General features: G+C 38.6%; 1 long non-coding RNA gene across 1 annotated transcript in view; it reads left to right on the forward strand.

The window, feature by feature from the left end:
* Positions 1-15,843, forward strand: part of LOC132775400 (uncharacterized) — a 36,979-nt gene extending 21,136 nt beyond the window's left edge. The window contains exons 2-3 of the long non-coding RNA XR_009631529.2: positions 15,151-15,217; positions 15,425-15,843. This is a non-coding gene — a long non-coding RNA (uncharacterized lncRNA). The remainder of the gene's footprint in view (positions 1-15,150; positions 15,218-15,424) is intronic.
* The last annotated feature ends 11,871 nt before the right edge of the window (positions 15,844-27,714 follow it).

The following is a 27,714-nucleotide window of genomic DNA, read 5'->3' on the forward strand; positions in this document are numbered from 1 at the left end:
ACCCTTCTCTGGTATGAAAATAACCATGAAACGAAAGGAAAGTTTGAATGGTAACCATTTGTGCACCTGCTTTTCGTGAACACAGTTTAATCTTGTTTCTGAATCCCCCAACAAACAAAAAGTAAACGTTCATTTCCTCTCCTCTTCCAGGAGGTCATCACTCTTCCTTATCTGCAAGTGGGAAACCTCCTTAAAATCCCTTGGAGAAAGTGTGTATGGCTTCAGGATCAGTTCAATGAAATGAAATATTTTCCATCAGCAGCACATTTTGAAAAGTTGGCTCAGAAATTGCTAAATTTTAGTCCAGAGAAAATAAAATATAATGCAGTCTCTGACAATATTACAGAGGAATGGAGATGAAGAAATGACAAAACTTAATGTTAGGAGTGACACACTGCATTAGCATTCCTGCAACATAAAATTTAATCATAGTATAACTGTTCCCAGCAGCATACAAGATGTAATGAATGCATTTTGCCCCAGTGATCCTCACCTTAAAATGGGGGTCAAGTCCCTAAAACATGGAAATAGGAAAGGCAGCAGGTATTAGTAACTGTAACAGGAGAGCAGGATTTCCTGTTTATGGGTGTTCCACTGGGCTCTTCCCCCACAGAAGAATGGTCAAGAGACAGCAATTAATCACAAAGAAGTCTTGTGATGTTAATTAATCACTGGCAGGCCACCTGCTTTGTTGAATTAAATGAGAATTACAACTCTCAGCTCCAGAAATCATAGTCTGTTAGCAGCTATGCTATGGGAATGATTTCATAAAGAACAAAGAGAAAAATGAATTTAACAATGAATTGAAATGAATCCCCTCTTGTTACATAGGTCAAATTCAATAGCTGTAACTATTTCCAGTATGGAAAGGACCATTTTGCATCTGCCTGCCACTTTTGTGTCAAAGATGAGGACATTTAAAACAGGGCTCATGATGAGATGTGGCAGAGTCCTATTTGGGCCATGCTGCTTTAATATAAGATGCTGTGGAGATAGCTACTCAAAGGCCACAGTTAAATCTATTTCAAGCTTCACAAAGTCAGGAAAGTCAGATATAAGCTAAAGCTTGTGTAGAATAATGATGGAAACTGTGCTTGCCTGTATTTTATCTTCCATGCAGCCACCTATTGCTGTGTTATTTCAGGCCAGTTTCAAAAACGGAGTGGATGGAGTTCCTGTGACCAGCAAGGGTGCCCCACATTGTCACAATCTTTTGCTTTGCTTTATGAAGTATATAAGCCTTATCATATTGCTAAAAAGAATTATCCTATGAATTGATACAGACTTATGGCTTCTACCAGTATTTGGAAAATTGGGTTCAACAACAGGAGACGGGAGTTTCTTCTAATAGAGCTAAGAGTAGAAGTGCTGCTAATGATCCACACATATTATCCAGTAAATTCTGTATATCACATACTTAACATTAAATGAAATCCATGCTGACATTGATTTCCTCTCACATATAGCTTGGCTCCACATCAGATCAAATTGAAGTACAGGAAATCTGCCCATTTCACATGTATCCTGCATTTGCATTATATTTTTCCTCACTCAAATATGATTTTTTTTTTTGTGAGTGTGGCTAAATTTTTTAAAAATTGAATCAAACTGAAATTCCTCCTCATTTGTAGCTGCTGCCAGTATGGATGGGAAAATGTGGCACCTGCTTCCCATTTTCATGTTCAAAGATGAGGATCCTCTCAAAAATATGATGATTTAAGACCAATTTCTGAGATCCCCTTAGAAATATGATGATTTAAGCTGGATACCTTTCTTCTGTTGGAATTCATCATTATTTATTTATCATATCAGATCCCTCAATGTACATTTGATGTTGATTATCTTGTGAATTGGAATGGAAGGATTCTCAAATATTTACATCTCTTGTGGCAAAATTTATAGTTTTCTCTGGAATTTTTCTTGACTTCATTACTTCTGTTCTGACTGCATTAAGAATTTATTCAGTTTCAGCTGGGTCTCTCACTCTCCATCTCTTCACTTTCGCAGATCAATTGTCAACTTCTTTTTCCATTATCCTGGTAACCTGTTCCCTCCTCCTATACACTGCACTATGACCTAGGCATTATAGGTCCAGCTATGTCAATATGTGACCATGCACACATAATACAATAAGTTCTTGAAACTAACAACTTGTCACCAATTCCAAGTACAAAATGTTTGGAGAAGACAAAATGAGATATGCAATCAGGGTCACGGAAAAAAGCTCTCTATGGTTTAGGTAGAGGCTCTTTGGTGGCATGTTTCATAGCAGTAGAACCAGCAGAGAGGATATTGGTGGTAACCTGAAATAGGAGGAACTTGAAGATCAAGTTCCTGGTTGTGTCAATTCAAATAGTACTATGTGCTGTGGTACACATGGAAAGATAGCATGTTGTGGGATTTCCCTTCCTGTCATAAGAAATATGAACAGCAGATTCAAAAGCAAGTATGTGGTATGAGTACACTAAAGTCAAAAAGGACTCTAGGTTGCAAGCAAAAAAAGTTTTTATACCTTTAAGAATCTTATATCTACAATCAATTGATTTTAAATGCTGCACAGGCAGACAATAGGGCAGTGACACATCTGCCTCACATTCCCATCCCCTTGCTGGTGTTTTCCTGGCTTGTGATCAGTCCATTATTGCTTATTAGTGTTAGCCCTAGGTGGCGCAGCAGGTTAAACCGCCGAGCTGCAGAACTTGCTGATTGAAAGGTTTGCAGTTTGAAACCACAGAGCGGGATGAGCTCCCATCATTAGTCACAGCTTCTGCCAACCTAGCAGATTGAAAACATGCAAATGTGAGTAGATCGATAGGTACTGCTCAGGCGAGAAGGTAACGGCACTCCATGCAGTCATGCCGGTCACATGACCTACGAGTTGTCTATGGACAATGCCAGCTCTCCAGCTAAGAAATGGAGATGAACACCAACCCTCAGAGTTGGACTCGACTAGACTTAATGTCAAGGGACAACCTTTACCTTTACCTTTCTTCTTGTTTGGAAAATCGATTTTTCCCCCTGTTGATTGTTTTCACGTCCTAAGAAACTCTTAAGGCAGAGTTCTAAGGAAAGCTATACCGTATTTATTCAAATCTAATGTGCCACCAAATCTAATACCCACCTCAATTTTCAAAACCCTGAAACCAAAACAACAAACAAACAAAAAAAAAACAAAAACTATTTGCTGGCAATTACAATGCACAGCAGTAAAAAGTGCACTCTTCATAATTTGGCCCAAAAAGTTGCTGACTGTTTAGAATTCTTTCTTTAAAAACAAAAGTGGTAGAGAAACAAAACAATGGAAAAGAAAATGTTTGGTGCATCTATGCTGTAGAATGAATCCACTTTAACGGCCCTAGCTGTAACATGTTTTGGAGAGAAAAACATTATTTAAGCAATCAGAATGAATCTAAATATCACATTGCTACTCACATATTTTCCAGGCTTGTGTGCTTGATATTTTAATGAACCCAAAGAAAATGATCTGAAACATGCATTTTCTTTGATAATGTTTCTGTCGCACACATTTTTGAACCAGAAAATTAAAAACAAAAACAACATACAGGTTTGACTGATGTTTCTGCATTTCTAAGTCAGAATTCATAAACTGAGTCATGCAGGTGACAGCTTTTTCCCATAAGCATAACCCTCCCACTTATTTTGTGTCTAAAACACAGCCTTGTGCTTAAAGTAAAATACCGAGATGAGTTGGAAGATTTGTTTGGGAACAAAGCATTGGAAGAATTCCCAGAGAATTGGAAAAAAAGGACTATTTATGTTGGACTATTTATGTTGTTTCCACACAAATCTACCTAGGAGATATACTGTATAATACATTAATCTTAGGTGTTGGTCAGATAATAGCTCATGACTAGTTTTAAAGGACTGGTGGATCCACATCTGGTTTTATTTTAGTTTTAAAAGACCTATCAGAAATGCTGAATAAACATTTGAGAGCAAAGTTGCAATTGATGCTATAATGCACAATTATTAAGGCTGATAAATGGAATAAAAATGAAGATGCCTCTTGGAAGCAATATCTCAGAAACTCGGATAAAATTAAACAGAGTTCTGATGGCTAGAGAAATGTCAGCAATGCAAAAACCCTTCATATTTCAGGTATTTCCTTACAAAGAAGTGGTTAGGTTTTCCTAGTATATTCCCCCATCCCTCTTTGTTTAAATTTCATTAAAAGATGTTGGCTAAATTAGATACAACTAATGAATGGGAAAAAGTGAAACTAAGGGAATCCAAGATGTCCAGATGCCTATAAAGGCTTAATTTTCCATATTGATCAGAACTTTTCAGCCAGAATTATGGTTGCCAAGACACCGTGTTAAAGATTATTTTTGTATCTATTGACTACAAACAGGTGAATGCTCAAAACGTATACTAATCTGATGACATATATGCTACTCTATTCATTTTTCTTGCAAAATTTTCAAAATGATCTAAGTCCAATAGTATTTCTCCTACTTTAAATTACATCATTTATGAGTTCCATCCTTCGTTCTGCTTGAGGATCAATAGACAATTTGGAAAGTGCCTGTAATTTATTCACCAGGCATTTCACGCATACCAAAGGCACATTACACTCAGGAACAAAATGCCTGTATCAGTATTGATCCATATTTTGTAATGATATCCAGCATATTAAGAAATGAACCCACTCTGACTTTTGGGGAAACAAACTAATCACAAAAGCCATGGGACAAAAGGGAATTCTAATGAAGCCAATCAGAATAGCTTTGGTTAAAAATACTCAACAATGATTCATATCTTTCGTTGTTTTTTTTAAAAAATGTATTCTTCAGTACACAGCAAACAAGGTCACTCTGCAGGTTGTTGTATTGGATCACACGTAGGACACTTCCCAAGTGTCTAGAACTATGTCATGTATTGGCAAGTAATGTGTGCAGATCCCAGTAGGGTGGCCTTTTGCAGCTGACAGATGGTAATTTTGTCAGTGCCAATTGTGTTTAAGTGCAGGCCAAGATCTTTAGGCACTGCACCCAATGTGCCGATCACCACTGGGACCATCTTTACTGGCTTGTGCCAGAAACTTTGCAGTTCGATCTTTAAATCCTCATATTATGACAGCTTTTCCAGTTGTTTCTCTTCAAACCTGCTGTTGCCTGGGATTGCAACATCGACAATCCATACTTGGATTATTATTATTATTATTATTATTATTATTATTATTATTATTATTTATACCCCACTTTTTCTTCCCCACAAGGAGACTCAAAGCAGCTTCATGAACAGTGAACTAAAAGGTTTTACTGGCCTCTGTTGCTTTGTGGATTCAAATAAACTCTGACTTGTGGCAACCCTATTCTAGGGTTTTTTCCCAAGCACTTTATCAGGCTGGCCTCTATGTGTGTGTGCTTCACTTTACCTGTTGTCTTATGGCATCCCTGTTAATTTCATAAGGTTTTCTTATGCGAGGAATACTCAGAGGTAGTTTTGTCAGTTCCTTCCTCTGAAATATATTGAACTTTTGTTCAGAGGTTCCTGCTATAACATGGAACTTCATATGGGCTACACAAAGTCAAGATCAATGTCTTACTCCCATCCTTGGATCTAAGATTGAGAAGGAGAGAGGGATTGCTTATACAATCATGCTGCATAGCTAATGCATTCCAGCTGTCATGGAATGCAACTCATAAATGAAATAATAGGTAGGGGCCTACTGAGCTGGTCTGAGTTTGTATCTTCATGATGGTGTTCCCATATTGGAGAAGGCATGAATATGGGTTAATTTAGTTCTGCCCTCATCTTGCTCCTTCCGCACTAGCAAATTATTCTGTCCATAAATCTCCGAAACCAGCTAGCAAAATGACCTTTCTATACCTAATCCTCAATCTTTATAGTTGGACATTTTTGGATTAGGTTATATTGCCCAAAGTAAAGTGAAAACTGAAAAGGAAATAGGGAGAAGAAATCTCTCCTCCCCCCTCATCAATTTGGGAACTAGAGGGGAAGCTTGCTGTTGCTCTCCAAATATAAAATGGCCTCTTTGTGTGCAATGCACATATGTGACATAATTGACATGAAAATGGAGAAGTCTATTAGTTGTGCAAGTGGGAAGCCTGATTCAGTGCATGGAACTATCTTACCAGATCAGACAGGTTATGTATTGCTTGGAGTTAAAAGGTTTAATTTCTTCAACATGCAGTTTAATCAACTTAGGCTTTGGTGGATTAACTGATGGAGACATTTTAATTGAAGGAGGCATATTTAAATCGGGGGATAAAGATGAATTTCACATATTTGCCTTTTGAAGTGAATGTGTTACCAGAATACTGTAGTATTTTTTAAAAAGAAAATATTAAAAGTAACTTCTTCTGTTTGATAAGTAGAAGTGCTCCTAAAACTCCCAAAAGAGAATATCAGCCTCTAAAGCATTCCAAAAAAAGGAAATACACATGAATAAGGGAAACCTCCATGTATGCCATTAATATAGTCCCAGTTCATTCATGCACATCACTGATCTGATGGAGCATCATAAGAAAGCAACCTTGATAATACCACATATATGGTCAAATTAATAGTCTATTAGTCCATTGGCACAGTGGTGAGGCCTCTGGTTATGGGCTTTCCCTGCGCACAAAGAAGGCTCTCAATATTTTCTTTGGCTCAATATCTGTGTCCTCCAAGTGACATAGTACTGCATCTTCAGACACAGGCAATAAATCAATTAAAAATGATTGCTGATCGATTCACCTAGTGTCCATATATACTAATAAGGTTCTGATTTGCTTTCCTCCCTCTTACTCTTTTTCAATTAAGTTACTTTCATACCTACCTTTAGATACCAATCTTTAATTTAAATCCTGGAGACCTGTGATACATTTAAGGGCCTGTGCTCCAAAAGGTTAAATGCCATTTTGTGTATCTACTTAAGCAATTAGTTGCACTGAAAATCTAACAATACTTGACCTCCTCCCAAACTTCTACCAATCCTGAACCAATTAAAATTGATACCTCTCTAAACAGGTTCATATCAAGGACATCAGGAGATTTCTGAGCATCCGTTCAAGTGAAAGAGTTTTGTCAGCAGTTATGTCCATCTTATAGCAGGTTTTAAAACGCAGGCTTTTTTGCATTTGATATTAAGCTCCTGGTGTTAATGCAAATCCCTGGCAGAAGGAAAGGGTATGCAGGGGGACTCTTCCTGTTCACTTACTTCCTGTTCCTATGAAATCTGAAATACTCTAAAATCCAAAATTGTTTACAAGGGTGAATGAGATAATCCTTTTTGCTTTGCTTTTTCATGCTTTGATGTCTGCAAACTCTGTTTCATGCACAAAAATATAAAAAATATTGCATAAAATTACCTCCAAGATATGTGTATAAGGGACATATGAAACATAAATGAATGTTGTATTTAGACTTTGTCTCATCGCCAGCATATTCCACTATATACATGCATGCAAATATAGATATTCCAGATTTGAAATCGAAGAGTCCTCTGGTACCAACATTTCAGATAAGGTATACTCAATGTGTAATCTATATATCTTCCAATGATGTTATTTGAAGAAATTCCCACTGGAGAATATAAAGAATATAATACAAGAATGCCATTGAATAGATTAATAGTGTATAATAGGACCATTTATTGACATTCTAGGCATTGGTATATTAAAGGTGATAATTAGAACTGGTTAGAAAAGAGCTCACCCTCTTCTTTAGTGCTTTTTCACAAAAACTTTAATGGTGAAGAAATGAACTGAACTAAGATTCTCACCAATTTCTAAATCATAATACAGTTCAATTTGTGATTTTTTTTACTCTGTACTATATCTTGGTCTTTAATGAGTTCTGACCATACAAAGAGAAGGAGGGGAAAGAGTGGGAGGAGGCAAAACAAAAGCACTGATCTAGTAATTTAGCATGTTCTTTACATTTACTATTAATTTAGTATTCCTAATTGAATCTGTAACATAAAAATGTAATATAACTTTTGTAAAGTAAATCTGTACAGTATTTAGGGTGCATCTACAGCAGGCATAGGCAAACCCAGGCCTATGGGCCAGATACATCCCTTTGGGGTCTCAGGTCTGGCCCGTCTGCTTTGGTGGTCCACTTCCCCGACTAAGAGGAAGGCCAAGACAGAAACATGAGGCTGGTAAAAGCTCTCTGGAGCTCCTGCCAACCATGTGTCTACTCCTTCTCCCCCCCTGGGAACATGGTGGGCCACTGTCCCCCCAGGTGGAAAACAGTGTAGAGGGGAAGACAAGCTGCTGACAGAGAGATCTCTGCCAACAGCCTGGACCCTCCCCCCCCCCTCCTCACCTCAGAAAGCAGTGGGTTGCCATCTCCCTAGGTGGAAAGGAGTGTGGAGGGGAAGGCAGGCAACTGCTGGAGAAATCTCCAGCAATGGCCTGCCCCTTCTCCTCCTCCTCCTCCAACAACAACAACAACAACAACAACAACTTTATTTTTATATCCCACCTCCATCTCCCCGAAGGGACTCGGGGCAGCTTACACAGGGCCAAGCCCAAATACATACAGTTAAAACATAGCATATAAAATATGAAAAATATGAAAACAACATTATAACAATAGTAAGGCAAACATCATAAGCAACAACCAGAAATACTTCAAGTTTCATGGGCGGGGGGGGGGGGGGGTGCAAACAAATTAGGAAACAGGCTGGTCAATAAGGTGCATAGATCATATAGCAACGTAGGGATAGAGCAGTTATAACAGGGTCATTATAGCTTGAAAAGTGCAGTAGTCAAATACAGGAACTTGGTTTTAGGCCATGGCTGGGGTCACCTGTCAAGGGAATTGTCAATCAAATGTACTGGGCCACTGCCTCCTCAGGTTGGAAGGAGAGCTGGGGGGAGGCTCCAATGCCCCCTCCCCAGCCGCAATCTGCCTCATCCTTCTGAGAGAAGCATGGCCCAGAGGAGGAGGCAGGTGGTGGGTGAGGGTGCTTTGGGGACCCCTCGGCCACTGCCTGCAAAGGGGGCCTTGGAGTTCTCTCCATTTTTTGGCCCGTCTTGCCGCTTCCTGGCACAAGGATGGGACGAGTGGCCTGTCCTTATGCCGGGAGGACAGCTGCCATGTGTCTTACATTTTTATGATCAATACAGCTTGTTTCTAGATAATCATTTTTACAACCACCAAATATAAACCCATTTAATGTACTATTGCCTTGTATGTATATGTGTTGAAGTGTTGTCTTTCCACTGACAAAGAGGGTTTTTTTTTAAAAAAAAGTGGTCACTCACTTGGCTTGCAGTAGCTTTTTAACTGGATATGTTTTTTATTGGTGAGGTTTTGAATTTTATTTTAATTTTAATGCTTTTATTTATGTAATGAATTCAGACTACTTTATTGTATGCCACCTTGAGTTCTATTTGTGCAGGAAATGGAATATAAAACATCTATCAATATTTGAAATAACAACTTAGGACTGCATCAAATTGGGTTAAGTTTTGTTTCTGAGCCTCTTTGTATGTGATTCTCAGTGGGTCCCATTTTAACAGCAACCCATTGGAATTCATCTGCAAAATGTCTCAGAAATGGAATAACTGCACATGGGATTGTAATTGTGGGGGGAAGGGTTGCTTTACATTGATTCAAATGTTCAGTTTCTTCTTGCGACTGTAAAACTGGTATGCATCCCCTATGCCGTTGACATCTCCATTGGGCGTGTTTGGAGGTGAATTCTGCTGATCTCAGAAGTCTTCGACCCTTTCTACACTGCCATAAAATCCAGATTATCAAAGCAGATAGTCAACATTATCTGCTTTGAATAGGATTATATGAATCTACACAACCATATAATCCACTTCAAGCAGATAATAAGGATTTTATATGGCAGTGTAGAAGAGGCCTTCATGAAGGAAACAGCTGACATTTCTTTGTCTGTGGCTGCTGGGAAATATCTCTGGAATTAGCAAATCAGTAAGTGATGGTTTTCCTTTTACTTATTTTTTCTTAATTTTTACAGAAATCTGTGCAAGGGGAGTGATCAGAGAAACCTATTACTGAACTGCCACAAGATTTCCTAAAATCCTGTGATAACAGTAGTTCAAGACTTCTAGGCATTGTCACTACACAATATTAGATTTTTTTGAAAAAAAGTTAAGGATGAGCCAGCCTTCCATGGAGTGCTAAGTATTTTCAAAAGATAGAAAATATGTGTGATAGAGTTTGGATGCATCCTGTGTGCATCCAGTCCTTAAAAACAATGGGATGCACATAGAATTAACAATTTTTGATGTTAATGTGATGAGATCCTCAGATTATTGTTTAACGTTTTTGGCTTTATTGGACTGAACTATTCACTTCACTCCATTTGTCTTTCTTCTCTAAATATGAAATGAAATAATTAATGAAATTGATCAACTTGGCACATACATTTTCTTCTTATTTCTGTCTCCACCACCCCATAATTAAGAGATCATTTTGAATGAAGACTAGAAGTAGTCTAGTTTTAACAATACCTCCATTTGAAACTGTATTTGCAATGAAAAGTAGCTATCAGGCAGGGGTGCTAAAACATCTGTGATTTTTCTACCTCTAGTTCTGAAACTACTTCTTTGTTAAGAGATGCATCTGCTGAACAAAGTGTGATTTTAAGAATATTATGATCAGAAAGAGAAAATGTGATGTTAGATTCTGCAGTTAAGCACATAGCACACAACACTTCAGAGATTCATTCAACTCCTTAAACAGCCAAGGGACATATTAAAGCAGGATCACATGCACATTTAAGATGGATACAATGAATACTGTCCATGTAATGTAAAATAATAATTTCAATAGGAAAAGCAAACATCTTTTTTGTAGATATCATGCCATTATGAGTTGAGGGAGAAAGTTGAACTCATGTGAAATTCATAGGGTCACCATAAGGTGACTGACGACATGAGGGCTTATACACTAGCACATGTGTAAAATGAAATGTTATGCTTTCCTTTTGCAGCATCTCTTTTTACAGTATCAGAAAGCTGAAAAAGTATTGTAAAGAGAGAAATTAAAGGCAAACTGTGTATTAAAAGCTACTGTGACCTGTATTTTAAATTATTTGTTGTGATGGAGTTTTTGAGTAGTGATACTACTGGGAGTATTAGGAGGGGAAGAAAGACTACTTGTGAGCAAGACTCCGATGAGGAGCAACAGAGAAAGCGGATCAGGGAAATACTTATGGAATCCAGTAATGATGAATCATTTGAGGGCTTCACAGGGAATAATGGGTATGAGACTGAGAAGAGTGGTATGGCAAGTTCAGAGGATGGAGAAATGGACTGGACTAAAGTGTGGGAGGTTTAGAACATGTGTGAAGAGCCCACAAATAGCGACACGTTTGTGGGGTTCTCTGATTGGCACAGTGGGGATCCGGCTGAGTCTTGGGGAGTTATGGGTCTGGATAGAAGATGGAGAGATTGGAGAGATCAGCAAAGGGCTTCAGCTGAAAGGAGGTCTGGTGGGGCATTGTCTGATTCCTGTTCTGAGGAGGAATTGGGGCAAGAGGTTTCAGCTGGTAACAGGGTGTCATCTGGTTCCAATTTGGAGGATGATTTGTGAATAAAAATGGGGTTGTGAGATGGGGTTCCTTGCAGTCGGCAAGGTGTTGATGGGTATTCGTGTGTCCTTGAGAGCTGTTTGGTAAGACGTGTTTGGGAAGACTTCTGGGGATGTAAATTTAATCCAGATTATCCATTACTGCGGGGGTTGGAACTGTGGGGTTTTCTCTGGACTGCCTTTGTGTTGATCTTATGCATTAGCTGCTGTGCTGCCATTCTTCGTTTGGTTCTGTGTAAGACCTGGACTGGATTACCGTGTTTGTTGCCTTCTCCCTCTTCGACCTGGATTGGATTCACCACGGCGACTACGCCACATTTGGACTGATTTTGGTAGACGACTCCGGCCTTCCTGTTTGACCCTTCATGCTCACTGACATCCTGTAGCAGATTGGAGTGCTTTTTTTTCCCCTGCTGATTGCATACCTTTAAGTTTAAACTGGATTATATTCCTGTTTAATCCAGGTTATTTTCCAGGTCCTGTTTTTTGGGTTAACTGTGGGTAATACTGTGTTTCACACTGAACAATAAGTGTTTTGAGCCTTTTTGGTTTGTTTTTGGACTCTCTTGGTTGTGAACTAATAAACTTTAATTTTACTAAATACTGGTCTGGCGCTTTAAGGGATCTGTCTTGCAACATTATTATTATAAGACATGATAGTGCACTAGTATATAATACATTAACAGGGAATGCAAAACAAACAAGATACTTCATATGATCTCAGAAGTGTACATCTTTTATGACAACGCCAAAATTTCAGGACAATTTTCTCCATCATTCCTCCCTTGTGAACTATTACTGCAGTGTTCTGTCTTCCTGATGAGAAGAGAGATTGTAATTTTATTCCACTGCCCACAATCAATGATGGTCTTCAAATTGAGTGACAAGAGAAATTATACAGTGCCCTGATCTATAATCAACAGGAAATATATGCTATCATTTCAAGCGGACCAAAGGAGCAAGTATTTGTTGTGTCCTGTTCTTCTATTAGAAGTTAGGAGAGCCATTTTGGAGCTTTTGGTGGGGGGATGTATGCGTGAGAGAGAATGGGTTAGAAATGCTACTCAGTTATATAGGTGACACATTTTAAAAGGTACTTATCTTTTATGTGTGGTTAATAGTTACTGTTTGGCAATTGATACAAGTAATCATGAGCTCTGCCTCGCCTAAGAAATGAGCATAGATAAAAGAACAACACAAGGCGAATGTAACACACAGACTACTCTTCTGACATTATGCCTAAAGATCACAATTGACTGTCATCCTTGATGGATGCTGTAGACAGGTGCCTTTCTGTCCTTGGCATCTCAATGGAAAAAGAGTAAAATGTGTTGTTCATTGTTTGTTAATGGCAAAAAGTTACATTTAGATATAAGGTGCTTAATACTGCCTTGAGAACTGAGTCCAGAAATGTAGTCCCAAGGGGAAAATTCACCCACACAGTCATGGGTTTATTGGTTGGTGTGATGTGCTGCCTCCCATCTCATTTTTCTTTTTTTATTGGAATGTACACACATTCCAATAAATGTGTGTACATGAAGCACATTCAGATAATATGTAGTAATGAGACTATGTTGACTAGACGGATTGTCTAAACTAGTGGTTCTCAACTTGGGGTCCCCAGATGTTTTTGGCCTTCAACTTCCAGAAATCCTAACAGCTAGTAAACTGGCTGGGATTTCTGAGAGTTGTAGGCTAAAAACATCTGGGGACCCCAGGTTGAGAACCACTGGTCTAAACTGTTATAAAGGTAAAACTATGCGGATCAGAAGGCACATCTGATTTTTCTGATTTAATGAGGCTTCTCTTCAATTGTTTATCAGAATGGGACACACTAGGAATATGATTATTGTTTTTATTGTGTCACAAGTGACTTGAGAAACTGCAAGTCACTTCTGGTGGGAAAGAATCGGCCATCTGCAGAGATGTTGTCCAGGGGATGCCCGGATGTGTTACCATCCTGTGGGAGGCTTCTCTCATGTCCCCACTTGGGAAACTGGTGCTGAGAGATGGGAGCTCACCCTGTCTCACGGATTTGAACCACTGACCTTCAGGTCTTCAGGTTAGCAGTTCAGCCAGCACAATGGTTTAACCCATTGTGAAACAGCGGCTCCTAATATGAGGATAATGTAAACTTAGTAAGATAGATGTGCACGTCTATCTTAGGTTCATAGCTGTTGTAGGTTCATAGCTGTTGTATAAAATCTACAATGATTATACCCATATTGCAACAGGCAATACTGTGGCTGGGAGACTGTGGGGTATGCCAACCAGTGTTTTATACTAATTTTTAGGCTTGTGCAAGAAAATAAGGAAAGGGGCAGAAAGTCAGCCTGAGTTATGATGTCAGTGAGAAGGCAAATATTTGGATAAAAGCTTCTGGTGATAGGGGAAACCCCATCATTGGGAAAAGAATCTGAAAAAAGAGAACATGTACCTCAATGTATTATAACCTAAATTGTATAGTTAAGAGTTAGCTAATATGGCACAGGGGGTAGAATTCCATATATGTAATTTTTTCTGTATAATGCTTTATTGAAGATCCCAAGGATAATAACAACAGGTAAGAAATGATATTGTGTTTTGAAGGATGATGCTCTTACTGGTGTTGATTAGTACCAAGTCTGTGAAAGAGATGTAGAGAGTCCAAGGTTCAAAACCGAGGAAAATCTCAATGAAAGTGTAACATTCTGATATTCGTAACTTGCTGTGTAATGATACAATGATGCCTTTATGTGCAATGTAATATTATGTAATGAGACTGAGCACCTCAAAATTGCTAGCTCCCTCTTTCTCCCTAAAGTGTGCATATGTGTGTGTGAACCTTTATAATAACTAGTCTAAAGAAGTACAACGAGAGCCTGATCATTTCCTATATAAATATTCTGAAGTTCCAAGACTTAAAAATGATAATCTAGGATCCAGATTCTGGAATATAGGGCAGTGTAGATCCAACCTTAGTCTAACATCCAAACCACTGAACTGTGCTGGATTCGTAAAAGAGTTAGCATATCTTATATAAGTCATGTACCTTTCCCTGGTCTAAACTTTGTCCATTTGATTGGCTAGTTTTCTACTTTTCTTCCATTATGGGCATTTGCTGAAAAGTAAAAAAAAAAGAATGGTCAGCAAATAAACAAGAGAACCAATTACAGCTCTTTCAGCTGTGAAATGCAGAGGACTCCGGAGACAAATCAGGACTCAGCCTTGTTCCCACTGGAGCCATAAAACCTGCCTGCCGTTTTAGATTTGTCTCCTCTGGGGAACAAATCCCAGCAGCTGCTTTTAAAATGCTGAGGATAAAAAGCTTTTCCCTCCCTGATTGCTAGGAATGCACATTTGAGGGTATGCAAGGCTGAAATATGCACTTAAAAGCTACAATAAGGCATTGCCAAAAAATTGGAATCACCCGCAGAGCTTTTCTTTCTAAGGTGGAGCAATTGGAGTAGTGACACCTAAATAATGCCATTTTATAAACACAACAAAAGGCCACCTGTTTTATTTTTGTGGATATTTCTGCTTTGTGTAAGCAGATACATGAATGTGCTTGAATACTTGGTATATGCCTCTATCAAATGCATGGCTGTTTTTGTCATTAAACAGGTAGAAGATAATGCAAGAAGCAGTTGTAAGGTGTTGGTAGAGAGACACCTGTTTGCTCCATCATTTGGTAGGTATTGTGAAAGCTCACAAATTTTGGAGGATTATTTAACTCAGAATCTAAATATTGACCCAACCAGAAGTGTTTGAAAGTGGTTGTACCATCTTTCCCCTGTAGTAGAAGGCAATTATTGGAGAGAAATAAATGGTTTATGATTTGAGAATTTCTTGATGAGGACACAGTGGCTGTTGATTGTGGATCTTTTTTACTCAACAGTTGTAGCAAGGAGAAAATACAACACCGCCAGAGTTCTGTGAGCTCAGCATTCTTTTGAATAAAGCAGTGAGTGTTCAAGGATCGGCACCTGAGTTGGGATACCAAGCTGCAGTCAATATTTCCCTCTCGACCCGCCTCCCTCTTTCCTGATTGGTCGAGAAGCCGAGACGGCAGAAGCTCAGCGATTGGCCAAGGCGCTCAGGAGACGGCCAAGCCTCCTCCCAGCTATAGAGCACCAGCCAATCACCGTCAAGCCGGCAGAGGGGCGGGGAGCAGGAAATTCAAACCGGACAGCTCTGTTTTATGTATAAAAAGGCCTTTATTTGTGTACACTGTATGCTCTGCTTGGCAAAATATTGCTGCTTTGCATCCTTTCCAGCTGGACCGCAATAAAATCAACTCGGTGGTGCTTCCTTCAACTTTGGTGAGATTCTTTTGTTAATTTAGGGAAATCTTTTAAATTGCAGCTTCTCTTTGCTCACCATTGTAGTGAGCCCTCTTTGGTGGGTCTGCAGGGACCCTTTTAAATTTCTCCTCGACTTTAGAGCAATGATCTTCCACCATAAACTTCACTGGACTAGCCATGTTGTCCTGCTCACCGTCTCCCAAAGCAGTTACTTTACTCCCAGCTCAAGAACAGAAAATGGAATGTTGATTTAAAAATGGAGATTTAAAGATGGACTAAAAGCTTAGTCTTTAAAAAGTGGCATAAATACATAGAACTGGGAATCCAAAACCCTTGAGTGTTCTAAATGGAAGTCAGCTGTTACCGATAGTGCTATGGATTTTGAAAAGGCAGGAAAGAGAGAAATTCATCAAGAGAAAAGCAGATCAAACAAACCCTTGTTGGGACCAGCTTCCAACTGGAAATCTATGTCCTCATTGTGAAAGACAATTCAGATCCAGAATAGGTCTCTACAGTCATTTATGGACCCACTGTCAGGGCTGTAGCCCAGAGGGTGGGGTAGGGGTTCAACCCCCCCCCCCCTCCATTTTTTCAGGTTAAAATAACCTGGTATATTCATGAATCTTAACTGGTTAACCAAATCCCCATGCTAAGTCTATGAGAAGCAAAAAATATATTGATTTAATTAAGTCTATATAATATATAGAATGAACCATACTATTTAAATTACTTTGTGTTATGTAACCACTCTTCATGATTCACTAAAAAAAAAATCAATCCCCTCCCCAAATTTATTTCTGGCTACAAAGCTATCTGGAAGGCAATCATACTCATCTGCAAGTGATTGCCAACGATGATGATGAGCAAGGAGGAATGTTCTCCCCCCACAATAAATGGTTCCCACTCTATCCCATAACCTTGAGAAAAAACACTGAGCAAATGAGTGAGCAAGTGGGTTACTTTTGCTTGGAAGCACATTGTTATTGATTGTTATTGATATTATTCAACCAGGTTTTGCAACGGAGATAATGTATATAAAATGTTCTACAGATGCTATATAACTCCAGACCTCCTAGCCAAAATGGACAATTCACAAACAGGTTCCTGTTGGAGGTGCAAAAGAAAGAAAGGGACTTTCTTTCACGTATGGTGGTCGTGCGAACTGGTGCAGATCTATTGGAAAAGAATAATAAAGGAAACAAATAAAATGATTTACAACAAAGTAAAAAAGAACCCAGGGATGTGCCTATTAGGGATATTCAGAGATAGATTAAAACAACCAGAGAGAGAAATTTGTTTGTACAGCTTTGCGGCTGCACACATTACAATTGCCAAAGATTGGAAAGGGGAGAAAACATTAAGCATCAAAGATTGGAAGGATAAACTGTGGGATTATGCACAGATGGCCAAGATTTCTAGTAATTTGAAATATGAAAATAATGAAATATTTGAAAGAAACTGGAAGCTGGCCTTAGCATATTTGACGGGGGAGCTAAAGAAATAAAAACAAGAGGAATTTATTGAATTAGAAGTATAGAGGGTTAAATAAGTTATGCATAAATCCTGCGTGGATTAGTGACAGAAGTCAAGGCGGTGGGTAGCACTGGGGGTGGGTGGAGGGGTAACTGTATGGAGGGTTGTTTGTGTATGTGTGTTTGTTTGTGTAGGTGTATATTTTTGCAACATATATGGTTGATGTATTACGTTTTTGAAATAAAATTTAAATTTAAACAAAATTAAAAAAACACCAGGTTTTGCCTGGTATTCTTGATTACTGTGGCTACATCTTGTCTTATTATTAATGCAACGTATTTTTTCTTAGATTGTCATTTTAAGAGTAAAATAATAATAATAATTATTATTATTATTATTTCTAGATTAAAATAGTATGTACTTATCAGTTTAAAAATGCCTCATGCCTTAAAACTTTAGCTTACTAAAGTTTTACATCAGGCAGTTATCCTGACCCATGCTTCCCACATTCCATATTCTTATTATGTGCCATGCACACATTTCCTTTCACATCAAAGCATGCCAGCAACTGAACATTCTTTCAGTGTGAAATAATAATAAATTATTACCTACCTTCTAATTAAACATAGAACTGCTTGTGCTCATCCTCTGCTCTTCCTCACTAGCTGCTTGGCTATTAGGAAGCAGATACCTACTCATATTCGTGGCATCTCTACTTTAAGCTGTTGGAATTCTACATATATCTATAGCCTTATTTATATATTTGTCAGGTAACATAAGAGTTTAAATCATCTAGAGTAGTCCTTTCTATTCTATTATCAGAGAGCAGTCGGGAACTTTTCGTATAGACTGGCTTCAAGATTTTAATGTTCCTGACTTATATTGATGCAGATTGTGAAATTTAGCATACCTGCTAGAATTGCTTGCTGATCTTTATTATGTGTGAGTGCACTCATGCCTTCAAATCATTGATCAATTTATGGACATGTGCATGCCTTCAAATCACCCATTAATTTATAGTGATCCCATGAATTTCATAGGGTTTTCTTTGGCAAGAAGTCATTTTGGCAGTTCCTTCCACTCATATATAGCCTATAGCAGCTGATATTGACCATTAGTCTCATATCTAAGTACTTAGTTTCCAAGATCGGGTGGGATCTGATGCCTTTGGAGGCCCTTGGAATTGCCAGGTGTGTCTCTTATTGGAAGGAATGTCCCATATCTGTGGGCTAGAAGGGTTACTCTTTATGGATCAAGATGGCAAAAATCCTGTTTTGAAGTGTGTAATCATTTTAAAAAGATAAGACCACGTTGCATGAGCAAGTGAGTATCTGAAGCCCTTTGCCAACACTGATAATTAGATCTATCCTTTTATTATCTGTCTTAAAGATAGTGGGTGGTTTGTTCTGAGCTTCCCAGCAGCCCATCATAATGTGCAAGGGAGGAGTAGAGTACAATCTGTCCTTGGAATGTGTAGTAGGTTGAGTTAGAGGGCAGCAATTGACTTGTGATAATATATATGAGCTTTATGAGAAAGCTGGAATTGAAATCTTAGAATTCCATCTAAAAGATCCTAGAGATGGAAGGGACCCCAAAGTTCATCCATTCTAACTTCCTTTTAATGCAGGAATCCATACATATGATATGGCCCATTTTGTGTTGCAGTCGGCACTCTAACTCAAAGAGGATATTGTAAAGCTCAGAAAGTACCATGAAATGTAAAGAAAACTTGTCTAAGGATTGAAATATGGTATTTTTTAGCAAGTATGTTAAGCTTTTACAGTTGTCTGGGTAATCCCCTTGGAGTTACTCAGTTGTCTGAGTAATCCCTTTGCATTGTTATTTTGAAGGTGGATTTGAGTGTAACTGTTGTTGAAACTTCTGTTGTTTTGGGGCATTCCAAGCCAAATGCTTTTGTGGAAAAATCGGCTGTCGATTCTAGACTCCACAGAGTGGGGAGAGGGCAAGATTCTCTTCAAATTTAATTATGTCTGAGATTTCAGTTATTCTAATTTTAATCATAGTTGTCAGATATTTTTGATAGTTAAAATAGATTCCATTTCAAAATATTCACAATGGGTTTTCACAAAAACAAATGTTTATGCATTCTGCAATTTACGTTGTTGAGAATGTGAATAGTATACTAATTTTACACATGGCTAAGTCCCCTTTTATTTGGTATCTAGAAAAAATATACTGAGTTATTTCAACTGTCTCTTATTGCTATTCTGAAAACTTGGCAGCCCTTATACTTGCACTTGATACCAAAAAAACACACAAAACCTTAGAGAAACCTGTTCAGGTGGTACTTAGCTGCATTTTGGTTTCAATCAATATGCAAATTAGTCCAGCTCCTGATTTTATTTTCCCCATGCTTTCAGAATAAAAGTTTCTATTTGCAAGGAGTTTCAACATGAGCAGGGATGCTATAAAGAGTTGGAGGGCTTTATTGGGGGGGGGGGGGTAAAATCCCTAAAAGGCAGAACACCACTTGTGATTGGAATGAGGCTTCTGGATTACAAGCCCCAAAACCAAAAATCTGTAAGAAAGTTATAATCTTTCTTCTGGCCAAAAAACCCCTTTTTGAAAGAACTCTCTGGCACCCGCCCACCTAGAAGTGTTGAGTAGCCCTTGGCTTACTTGAGGTATCTTAGGCAAGAGTGTGTTGGATTAGCCCTCAGGCTTGTAGTCTGAGGTAACACTAAAGATGGTTCTTTAAAATCTACGCTGCCACCATTAAGCTCTTGATTACTGCAGGAATCTGCTTTTAAAACTTCAACCACAGAGGCACACGTGGGGCAGATGTTGTGAATAACAAAAAATGATGTTTATTTAAGAGAACAGGAACCATTCAGGTATAAAGCTTAGCTGTTTCAGAGTACTGCCTTAAAAAGTGTGTGGTTACATAAAGCAGTTCAGACTTCGTTACACAGAAACTCTTCTCTCTCCCTCCACAGAAATACTGACAGGATTGCTTCTCTGACAGTAAGTCTACACTAGCACAGATAGTCCTATCCTGGATCTATCTCTTCCCTCCTCTACCAGCTACTTCCCTAATAGCTATAAAATTATTTCCACTAGCTAACTCTGCTAGCCAACAGACCAAACCTCAGGCCTCTTTTCACTAACCCTCTACACCACTCCAAACTCCTGACACCCAGGTTCCATCTCCCTGACAGGGTTTCAAAAATCTTCCCTTAAAGTCATTTTTTTCTTCTTTTGCCAAGTTAGGCTCCACCCACTCTAACTCAGCCTTATTTCCCTCCAAAGCTGCTCTTTCTAAACATGCCCCCTTCAGGAAATGAGTAACTAAAATGGATTTCCCCCAGCACCCTTTCCAAAATGGCTGCCGTACTTCTTAGGCCTACTTTTCTAGGCTTTTCCTAGCCTAACAGGTAGGGAATTCACTAGATTAGCGTTCCTGCTCTCATGTAGTGCATCTGCAATATATAGTGCAGTTTGATACCATTTTACTTGCCATGGCTAAAGGCTACAGAATCCATGGGGGTTGTAGTTTTGTAAGGTCTTTTGCTTTCTCAGCTGAAGATTGCTGGTGCTCCACCAAATGAGAACTTCTATGATTTCATAGCATTGAGCAATGGCTGTTAAAAAGGATATTACATTGCATCAATTCTATAGTGGAGATGCAACCATGAAGACTCTCCTTATGAGCATAGACTTCTCTTTAGAAAAGTGATGGCAGATTTGGGTGCCAATTTCTTCTCATGTTTATTGAATGTGAATAACAACTAAACAGGTTTTACATCTGCACAAGATCCAAAGTGAAATCTCACATAATTCTTAATACTCAGACAAGTGGGATGCCTAAACTTTCTGGATTAGGAACCTGCATATGATGTCACAGCAGTTCAGTGTGTGTGTGTTCCATCCAAATGTCAAAAAACCCTCTGGATGCAGGAATTGCGAGGCAGCATTTCCATTTCTTGCTTGCAGCAGCACTGCTATACCTCTGTGACATAAATTGTTGTGACAGAGAGAGAGTGAGAAGGAAAAGGAGGAAGAGAAAGAGAATAATCAGTTATCTTTTCAGCAATGGAAGCTCAGAGTCAGAATATCTTAGGATGACTGACCCATTTGTGAACACAACAAATACATACCTGCTACATGAAAATTGGTTGTTATCTTCAAAGATGGATTGCATAGATTGATTGAATCTTGCTATTCGTTCCTACCACTTGGATTGTAAGCTCAGCAAACTGGGCAATGCCTGAGTTGGAGACAATCACTTTTTTTTCCTGAAGGATATCCCATTGGCTGCCCCCTGCCACGAATAAAACCATACCAATTGGCCGAGCTTGAAAAGAAACCATATGTGAGACAGCCTCTACTGTACTGTACTAAGAGAAAGCCAACCTGGTCTTCAAGCTATTAATTCATCAACTTTCCTGGCATAATAGATTTCCCTAAGTGCTGTGTCAGTCACCAGTGAGATCACTTCAATGAAGTACTTTTTTGTTTTTTAACCTAAAGTACTGTTCACCCATTTTTATTTTTTGCTATTGTTTATCTCTATTTCTCAGCATCAAAAATGACATTGGGCTGTGAATCATTTGATCCTTTCCACTAATCAGCACACTCCTGTTGGTTGGAAGAGATTTTGATAATTCATCATTTTAGCTCGCCTTGCCTTTCACTAACAGATGGATAATTATTCAGTTCCAGAAAGAAAATCCTTTTATGCTAGTTGCAGTAGAGGACTATATTTCAGATGCTATTTCTTTCCTGAGCCACTTGTATCAACACATATAAATGCTTCTCATTAGTGGAACAAGATTACTGGTCTTTAATTTCATAGAGGCGGCGTTTGGTGAACATTTGTATGAAGAGTCAAGATTAATCCAGTTTTAACAGCACATCTAACAAGACTATTTCACCTTTCTCCCAAGACAAATTAACACATATACTTTACAATCACTCTTCTTTTTTCCCCGACACACTGCTCTTTAGGAAGCAGAAAAGCACATTTGCAAATTGGTTGAACTGTATGACTTTGTAGCTTGGAGACAAGTCAGTAGTTCCCCAGGTGGATACATGCTTGTTAAGGCATTCATCCACTTTGCAGATATGTTCCCCTGCAGCCTGGGGTGGCTCTACACTGTGGAATTAATACCGTTTTTGATTCCACTTTAATTCTTGGCTGAATTTAATGGAATTGCAGGAATTGTAATTTGGTGAAAAACTAGCATGCTTTCATCAAGCAGGTCTTGTAAAACTAAGATCCCTTCCAGATAGGCCCATTATCCCAGGATCTGATCCCAGGTTTTCTGTTTATACCAGATTACCTGGCAGTGCGGACTCATATAATCCAGTTTAAAGCAGAAAGCCTGGGCTCAGAAACAATCCTGAAGGATGAAGGCAGATTTCTCCAGCATTCCATCAGCAACTTTATCAGAGCAAAGTTTCCTTCCTATTTCTAATTGTTTCTATCCTTTAAGTTGCCTTGAGTATATATTTTCAAATGTTTCATCAATAAATAAATAAATATGAACCCCTGCCACCAGAAACTTTTGCACAAACCCTACTGGGAATGGATTTGTGTCTTTCAATCATGCTAGTGCTTGAAAAATTCCCAACGGGTTGTACCTATGATCTTCAGAGAGCAAGGAGAGACACTGAATGATTAAAAGCGCAAGCACCAGCATATACCCTTTTCATGAGAAAGTGCCATTAAAAACATCAGCCTTCCCCCTCTTTCCCACATTTTCTCCACTACAACTAACTGCTCCTCCAGCACCCTGTTTCTAACGTTATTCCCATATGAAACATGGGGTGGGGGAAAGCAAACTCCAGACACATCTATTTATCCATCTTCAACTGCATCCATTTAGAGGCAAATTATCTCACTGCATTTATAAATGAAGTAATTAGAACTCTAATGAGTATAATTGTGGACACAAATAACTGTGCCTCATGGTAATTGAATGTGCTGGGCCTAGTTCATAGTTGTTTCAATTAGCGCAAGTTCCATTCTACGCAACCAACTGCCTTAAAAGCCCCAGAATGTACCTCTTCCCAAAACATACACTCCTATATATGCCATATTTTTGTCTCCAGTATTTTTTATTTACCTTTGAGGGGGTTTTATGTTTACATTACTGAATTAAATCTGCATTATTGAATTGCTTGTTGTTTTCCTCATGGTAATAAGTTTTAAAATGTAAACCGTAAAAAGCCCAATATGAGAAGCACTTTTAGGAAAATGGTTAATTTGGATTTTTAAAAATTCAAGAACATGTGTAAACTATGTCTTGACACAGAGGTTCATACCATATACAAATCACAGAACTTTGCTCAGACATTGTATTATTGGTATGTGGTTGATTCTCCTTTCTGCTCTGTCTTCCAGTAAAAAGAGAAAATAATACAAGTTTTGCATCTCATTTTTCTTTGTATAGTTTTCTGATTAATGGAAAGAAAGAGAAACTAGAGAGGAAAAGTGTGTACAAATGAACATTATGATAAACATATTACATAAAGAAGCTCCTTTGTTTGTTCTGCCATTCCAGTAATGCTGTAATGGTTTAAATATTGGATTAAGACTTTGGAGACCTGGTTCAAACATCTACTCAGTCATGGAAACTCGCCTTGGAAAATCACAGTTACCTTCTCTCAGTCTCAGAGAAAGCCAATGGCAAAGCCCTTTTTGAGCAAATTTTGCCATGAAAAGTCAATGATAGATTTGCATTAGAGTTGCCATAAGGCAGAAAAGACTCGGACACATACACAAGAACAACAGACCACAGTTAAGAGCCATTAGGTTATTTGCTGCCACATTCAGAGCCATTGAGAATGTCTGTAGTTCACTGCTTATTTTGTCATCTGGACTCTGCCACAGTGAAAACTTAATGTTCTTCTGGAGAGTACCCCCAAATTATGGTGCATCATACATCTGAGGCTGGCAAAATGATTGTGGATAGGTAGAAATTCATCTGTGCCCATATTTAATTGAGAACTTTCCCAAAATCTCACAGTATGATGCGTAAAACTTGAATTTTCTTTTTAAAGGAATGTGGGAGAAACCAAAGTAGATGAGTATCCAGATGGAAAGTTTTGGGACCCTAACTTGATAGAATCTGGCTTTGCACACCCATGTGTTCAAACATGAGTGTGGTACTGAATTCAAGTTGCACACTCTTTCCACGGCGTGCTCCTTCTGAAGTACTAATACGTCGATTCTCAAATGGTATTCTGCGGATTTTGTGAAATCATCATACAAGTAAAGCAAAAGATCTTAAAAATCAAATCTAAAGACGATTTTAAAATCAAATCAGGGTAGCTATTTGATTAGTAGTGCCCATAAAAACTATTTTGTGCTATAATTATTGCTGTTAAGTAGCTCCACCTGAAGCCAGCAGGCAAAGCTTAAGACATGAGTGTGAAGGGGGTGTATTTGAATCCCCTTGTGGATGAGACCAGATTTGGGTGAGGCTGACTGACTCTAGTCGTACAACGAGGGACAGAGCAGGAGCCTATTAAAGGCCAAGCCAGTGTAAACTGGTCACATAAGAGTTGAATAAGAATCCTTCCCTCAAAGTAAATATTGGTGTGTTTTTCACCTACCCCAAACTGTCTTGGCTGGGTGTGATAATTGGTTTAGGTTGGAGCCATTTAAATAGGTTTCCATGGCATGGTAAATGTTAAATAGTCCCATTAGACAGTGTGGCATCCCCCTTCCTGGGGTGAAGGGTGGACTTCCACAACAATTTTCATAACAATCTCTTTCTATGGATCGAAGGGCTGTAAAAGGCAGGTCCCCTTGCAGCTGGAATGAGGGTTCTCATTCTTAAAAATACTGAGGTTTGGGAGGGAGGATTCTCAGGATGGTCTTCCAATTAAGTGCAGTCAAAGAATTTGGGTGGCCCTCAGGATCTATGATGCTTGACCAAATATGTCCTTGGAGGTGGTTGGAGGAAGTGACACCTGGCCTAGGGACAGTTCTCAATAACCCAAGGGTTATTTTCTTACAAGTTAATTTTCCATGACAATTTTTTTTTGTTCACAGGTTCTGCATAAGTTCTAGAAAATACATACATAAATACGTCAGGAAATGGCCCTTTATGATGTCTGGTCTCATTATTTCAAGATAGAAATTCAATGTAGTTACTGACTCCACATTTCAATATTTTGTTTGCCATCAGATCAAGTGTTCACACGTAATTTTTTTTTACATTTTTCTCTCTTGTACAGCTTTTGAGATGAAAGACATTTGGAATATTGGGATATTATTCCAAGAGTAAAATTACTCGAAAGCTAGATGTTATATAGGCAATATACAGACTTTAAAGCAATTGGGGAAGGAGAGGCTAGAATGCAATGGTCTGCTTCTACAAGTAGAAGCAGACAGAAACTTTCTCTCCTATATCATTGCACCTCAAAAACCTTTGGTACTATAGAGAAATGTATGAGGAAAGTGGGTAGCAAGGTTATGCCTATGCACCAGAAAGGTACAGTTTAATGTGCTCCAAAGATATTTGCCTGGAGCTGAAAAGACAACAAGAAATGTGGCAGGCACATCTCCCTGGGGAATGTGCCACCACACTGCAATCAGAGTACATGATGGGGAACTGGCAAACTGACATAGACAGGAAATCCATTACAGCTTGCTTTGACCTTATGTATCCTGGTCTCATGGGATGAGGTGCTCCAAACAACAACAGTGTGTTCAAAGGAGTTGTTGTTTAGGGATTGGCAACATATGTCCAACACATGAGGCTCTTTGCACACTATGCAATTAAAGTGCTGTAATATTACTTTATCTGACATGGCAACATCTTGTGGAATTCTGGGATCTGCAATCTAGAGGAGGGCATTTAGAGTTCTCAGCCACATAATTACTGCACTGAGAGAGATTTTATAGAGTTATCCTTAGTGGTTTTTCCCTCTCTAGAGCAGTGTTGCATTTACATTAATGCAATCATACACATATCTATTCTGACATAAGTCTCAGTGAATTCATTGTGACTTATTTCTTAATAAATGTGTGCAGGATTCTAGATGAAGATGTTGTGAGAGGCCAATGGGATGTGTTTTTTTAAAAAACAAAAATCGTAATCCCCTCTTTCATTCTATTTGCTTTCTGAAGCAAAATGTCTTGGACTTACATGCAGCATACACCACCACCACCATCATCACCACTTCACACCATATTTTTTTTATTATAACACCATCCTTGTGAAGCAGATTAGGCTGAGAAGGTATGCTTGACATAAGGTGACATTTCGTTTTGGGGAAATTACTCTTATTATTATGCAATAGATATTACATAATATTATTTAATATATTTATTTGATTTATGTTGAACACATTGATGTACACATACAGTTTGTTGTTTTGCTTTTTCAGACTTTCCCAAACTCAGTACATAAATACTAGAGTTTCTTTGTTTGTTGTTCCATTTAATAGCACTGGGCCCCTTGCTGCCTACTGACATCCTTTTGACCACAGATTTGATATTTCTCGGTCACATGTTTCTCAGTTTTCATCTGTAACATGTCAGAGGGCATTCCCTTGTTGCAATTGTCCATGACTTGTGAAACAGCCTTGACTTGCTGTTTCTACAATTTGTTGTATAAGACAATCAAGTCGGTTTCCTGAGAAGCCTTCATGTAAAACTAATGGGATTGAAAATGTCCTTCAGCAAGTGTTTTTGTGCTACAGCAAGATCAGAATCCCATCACATCTCTGCGGTGATTTCTCTGACCTAGTATCTTGTATACTTCCTCCCATAGAGGCTACAAGTCAAACCTTGCTTTCTCCCTCCCCTTCTGAACTTCTGACTCTGCTTAAATATCTCATCTGGGAGTGATTGTCCCAATTAATTCACTTTCCCAAAGGATAAGCTGTTCTACATAGATATGGGCTAATGCTCTGTTATAGAATGGAGAAAATTAAAACATGTGGTCAGATCATCAAGCAGGTTAAATTGCTCCTGCTTCATTGACTTCAAAAGAGGCACTTTCGTTACACCAGCCAAAGGTCATGACCTGTGATTCTGACTTTAAGCACATACTCTTTAAATACACTTAAAAAGGTATCTTTGAATGAGAAACAGATTGTTTAGATGACTGACTCTTTGGGATTAAATTTACCTGTCTATGTTTAAGTGAGATTTACAAAGCCCTGAATGACTTTTAATAGGGCTGCTAAGTCTTGCCTAATATCATGTTTTAGATTAATGCAATGTGAAACTTCTAGGAAAAACCTGGATAGTAAAGGTGCCTTTGGGAGTATCCACCTTTACTGTGGAATTAATGCAGCTTGACCACACTTTAAGTGCAATGGCTCAATGCTATCGTTGTTCCTTGTCCATATTCATTAGATCATTGGTTAGGATTTTCCAGTTTTGTTAGAACCCAATTCTGAAGACCAAAGTTCAAATCCCCATTCAACC

This window comes from Anolis sagrei, chromosome 5, assembly GCF_037176765.1.
Source record: "Anolis sagrei isolate rAnoSag1 chromosome 5, rAnoSag1.mat, whole genome shotgun sequence".
Taxonomy (NCBI): domain Eukaryota; kingdom Metazoa; phylum Chordata; class Lepidosauria; order Squamata; family Dactyloidae; genus Anolis; species Anolis sagrei.